Raw genomic sequence first — 5,102 nt, 5'->3', positions numbered from 1 at the left:
GGCCATGTAGGTGATTGAATTATGGTTGGTTTATTTAATTGGAGAAATAAATGAAAGGCTAATTTGGGGAGTGTAAGGATAAAAAGGTAGGGAGAATAGAGAGGGGGCAGTAAAAATTCATTTAAGGGGGTATGGGGTATATAGAGTTAATCCCCAAAAAATTATCTAAACTTTAAATAATTTGATATCATAATTTAAATTTTTAAAAATCTAAATTTTGTATTTGAATTTTGTGATTGTGTGATTGAGTAAAATATTAAAATAATAATATTTTAATAAGAATGTTTCTTTTATTATATATTTTTGTTGTTTGTTATTTTGTGGTTTAAATTTATTTTGGAAATGCATAATTTTAAATTTTATATATAGTTTGGATTAGTATATTTATCTTATAGAATTATAAATTATTTAAAATTTAAGATTTCATGTATTATGATATATGTTAATATGAGGTATGTGGTTTAGGGTTAATGGTTAAGAGTTAGAATTAATTATATGATTTGAGTTTTAGAATATACTTGGAGTTTAAGTTTAAAATTTATAATATAAGTTTGAAAGGATTAGATTTATAACTTTGTATGTAGAGTGTAAGTTTGGGGTTTAGGGATTAGGGTGTGGATTTAAGATTGTGTTTGAAGTTATATGGTTATTAGTAATGTTTAATATTTCAAAAATCCAAAGTAAAAAGTAAAATTATAAAATTATATTTTTGTTTTAAATTTTAGAGTTTGTGGTTTATGTTTGAAATACTATATGCTTTTTCATTAACGATCCAAGAATTACAAGGTTAATACATGAACTCCAAAACAGAACATGTAACCATCAAACCTAGTGATAAACAAAATCAGAGAACAAGTTAGGCCAACTTAATTCTAGTAAAAACTCTGCATCAGAAACGTGTTTGGATGAGATACTGAGATTTGATACATAATAAGCCAAAAATAAACATTTCAACAAATGTATATTTGATATGTTACATCCGTTAATCATACAATTTTTTGAAAAGCTTGTGTATTGATCTGTTGAAGAAATAATACTTCTCAGCTTTTGTCATTCGAGCTTGGTGTATAGTTGATGCTCGCGAGCTTCTTGATACTGTAACCAACTGGAACCAGGTTTGCTGCAACAATTATTACTCACCACATGAGATCCCAACAAAAGCAATAGACACACACATGCTTGCAGTAAAACAAAGAGAGGCTTACTCTCTTTGGGCTTCTTGGTGTCCTTCTTAGCAGCCTCACTCTCCTCTGCAGTTCTTTTTTCCTCCTCACTCTCGTCACCAAACAGATATGTCATCATCGTCATCAGCTGCAGGTGCCTGTTCACAATCAATGGAGAAAAGCTTAACACAACTCGTGGACAGAGCATTCTCACTGTTTAATAATAGATTTCCAAACCCTTATCAAGGTCGCATCTCACTGTTTAATGGAAAACTACCTCAAACACACACACACACAAAGGTCTATGGTTTCTATTAAGCAGAAACTTAGAGCATCTCACTGTTTAATAATAGAGAACAGAAACAAAGATTTGAACAAGAATCAAGCATTCATGTAAAGACACCTCACCTTGAGCAGGTGCCTGTTCAGAATCAATGGAAAACTAGCTTAAAACACACACACACACAGAGTTTTCTCTACTGAACAAAACTCGTGGATTACTAATATAAGTATCACCATATCAAAGGATTCTACACTACTATAATGATTACCCTTTTCAAGCTCTATGATTTCTATAAAGCAGAAACTTAGAACATGGCATTTTTTCAATAATACAGAACAGAAAGAATCAAGCTTTCAGGTCACCTCAGCTTGAGCAGCAGAGCCACCTGTAACGGCCCGATCCCCCGGCGTCCCACCGGAGTTATCGAAAGGGCGATATGGACACGTGTCTACTCATTTAGACAACCCTACGTGTCCCGTTACTGGTCCCAAGAGTCGACGGACGCATAACCTTCTTTGAAATACCGTCACACCCACATCCATATACTTCTACTTACAGTCCTGCGCATAGGGAAATGTAAATGGAGGAATGAGCAACAAGTTACTCAGTAAAGTGACTAGACCAGCCTGCCCGCATGACACTCTATACTACTCTATGCGGGAACTAGGACTGACTAGCCACTACAATCAGTTAATGCATCTTATCATTTCATATCGTCATCATTAATTCCAAACATTCTAGCAACCTAATGATCAATCAATACAATGATCTCACGCATTGCCACACACGTCAAACCCTAGACTTAACTGACGCATCTTACCAGACCGACTCAATCCTATGACACCTTTAACACCCCGTTACCCGACCATGGACTAAGAACTCTACAATGCACATTTTTATATCCCGCCTCTCGCGGTTGGCACTTCGTTTCTTATCACTGTGGGTAGCTCCTCCTAGGCTTCTACCCCATATTCTTGTGGATTCGCCACATCTCCTATGGGTGCGTCCATATTCTTGTGGATTCGCCACATCTCTTATGGATACCTAGCGTGGAACTACTGCCACACATACTTTCCTTAGACTCTATATGATTTCCCGACCCATGCTTAACCTTGACATTATTCTCTTATACATTCACTTATCCTTTCACATCCTTATCACTTTCACGTATCTCTTTTCATTCTCATTCACTTTCCTTTTTCACTTAGTCTTGGACTTGAACTCATTCACTAGACGCAACCCGTTCTCAGTGTCACATACAATACTCATGACACACAGATTCTACCCAATAACCTTAACATTCATTTCTCATCTATCAACCTAGCATTCACTTATTTCTACTATCCTAGCTTTAATCGCAAACCACTCATGGGACTACACATCCAAACATACAAGCATCAATTACCAATCAATCATCACCACAACAATTCAATTCAGTTCATTAAGTCCCATTTAACAGTGTGAGGGTTCTTATGCATCATGATCCATTCATCTATCAACCTAGTAATATCCATGTTCTATTATCCTAGCTCTCAAACAGGGCTTAATCAAACCTAACTCCAACATAAAGGAGTATACAGAACATGAGAACAAGATGGGTTCAAGACACTCCACCTTAGCCTAGATCTGGATCTGGATCTGGAAACAAGGATGAGAGAAGGTTGAGATCTGATCACCACCACCACACGGCGCCGGCGAGGAGAGAGAGAGCGTGTGGCGGCAAGGAGAGAGAGAGCAACGGCGAGGAGAGAGAGAGAGCAACGGCGAGGAGAGAGAGAGAGCAACGGCAAGGAGAGAGAGAGCAACGCGCGGGAGAGAGAGAGAAGAGAGAGAGACGGCGCAAGAGAGAAAGTAAGAGAGCTCAACGGCTAGGGTTTCTGGTCTCCGGGAATTCTCTGCAGAGCTTCGCTTCAGTTTCTGAATGAGGCAAAAAGGGAGGCTGCATCTCTTTTTATAGGAAAAGGGGAAAGAAAAACCCTAGGTCTTTGCCAAATGGGCCGTAGAGAAGCCCATATTCCCAAAGAAATTTATGGGCCAGGAACCGGGCCGTTACAATCTTCCCCCGTTAATCGGAATTCGTCCCCGAATTCCAAGGCCCCCATCTTTCGGACTTATCGTTTGTCATCGAAATGGACTCACACATTCACACAACAATCAAGGGAGGCATACAAGGCATGATAACTCTATTGGGATCTTTAAAACCAATGAATGAATGTCATAGATAAATAAAAGGAGTAGGACTACAATAATTTGTAAAAGAAAACTCAGCGCATCTGCACAAAACACAGAATGCCGTAAAGAATGGAAAGAACACCAACACTAATAATCAATAAATGAAATAACACCAATAGCGAAACACGTGTCCTACTCCTACGAATCGTCCCTAGGATCTCGTCTAGCCACATTGACATGGCGGGGCACAGCGGGTCTCGGGTCCAAGGTCTTCATCACCCTCCACGACGCGATCATACTCGGCCTCCGCCTCACCTTCCGCCAACCACTCCTCTGCGTGCAGTGCTTGGTTGGCCATAGTTCTCACCAGTGAAAATTCCAGAGGCTCCAGAACCCCCACGAGCTCTTCACGAATATCTCCACGTAGCCCAGCCCTAAACAGATGACACCACTCCTCTGCTGGCTTCGGTTGACACCTCTTGGCCGTATCCAAGAACTCCTCCAGGTAATCTCTCATCTTGCATGGCTTCTGAACCATCTGGACCAGTACATCACAATCACATGTCTCTGTAGGAGGTTTCCGCAGACGTCCCCGCTTTCCCTTAGCGAGTTCCCCGACCAGCACCTCCTGGCCTTTGGCGTCCCTACCCGGGTTCCCTCCTTCCATGCTCGAGAGAGCGGCCACATTGGCTGCAATCTTCTCCTCTGCCTCTATGGTGAAACCCGCCATCCGTCTCACTAGCGCGAACTCCAGGGGCTTCAAAACACCCCTCAACTGCGCCTGGATTTCCTTGCGAAGCCCGTTCTTATACCATCCGCACCATGTCTCTGCATTCTTTGGCTTGCACAGCTTGGCTTGGTTGATGAAGTCCTCGGTGTATCAAGCGACTGATTGGTCCTCTTGAGCATTCTTGATCAGCACTCCACACTGGCACTTCCCGGTGAACACCCTCGGGGTTCCCCCCGCTGCACTTGGCGGCTTGCATGGACGGCCACGCTTCCTCGGGGGCCCCTCTTCGGTTCCAAGCTGGAACCTTGCATGGCCCTGTAGTATGCGTTCCTCCATAGCCATCCTCTGGAAATGTGGCATCAACACTTTACGCCTCACAGTCTGCTCGTGCGGGTACCTGAATGGAAACTCCCTGTACTGCTCTTCAGGATCCGGGAACATGGGTAGCACCAAGTTACCCTCCATGTCATGGTGACGCCTTTGGGCATACTCCCTGGTGTTCCTCCGTCCGTAGTGCATACGCGGCATCCTCCACTCATAATGGTCAAGCGAAAACATCCTGCAATAAAATTTCAATCAGAACCATAATAGAAGTATGGATATAGTGGGATTTTCAAATAATCTTTTCACAATCCAAAAATACTTAGTAATATTAGCAATCCATTTTTTTTTTCCGAAAACGAGTTTTTTTTTTTTTTTTTTTTGAAAACGTCGGAAATGCTGATCCCTTAGGACAGAACTAAGGGATCTTATC

The 5,102-nt window shown here is 41.5% G+C and overlaps 1 long non-coding RNA gene across 1 annotated transcript; it reads right to left on the bottom strand.

Annotated features, from left to right (window-relative positions):
- Positions 1–872: 872 nt before the first annotated feature.
- LOC106351761 lies at positions 873–1,790 on the bottom strand. The gene is made up of 2 exons (XR_001271394.3): positions 1,206–1,790; positions 873–1,120 (listed from the first exon to the last, which is right to left on the bottom strand). It is a non-coding gene; the product is annotated as an uncharacterized LOC106351761 (long non-coding RNA).
- Positions 1,791–5,102: the final 3,312 nt, after the last annotated feature.

The sequence above is a fragment of the Brassica napus genome, chromosome A6 (assembly GCF_020379485.1).
Source record: "Brassica napus cultivar Da-Ae chromosome A6, Da-Ae, whole genome shotgun sequence".
In the NCBI taxonomy this organism is placed as follows: Eukaryota; Viridiplantae; Streptophyta; class Magnoliopsida; order Brassicales; family Brassicaceae; genus Brassica; species Brassica napus.
Note: the sequence above shows the minus strand (reverse complement) of the source record. Positions and strands in the feature narration are given on the sequence as shown.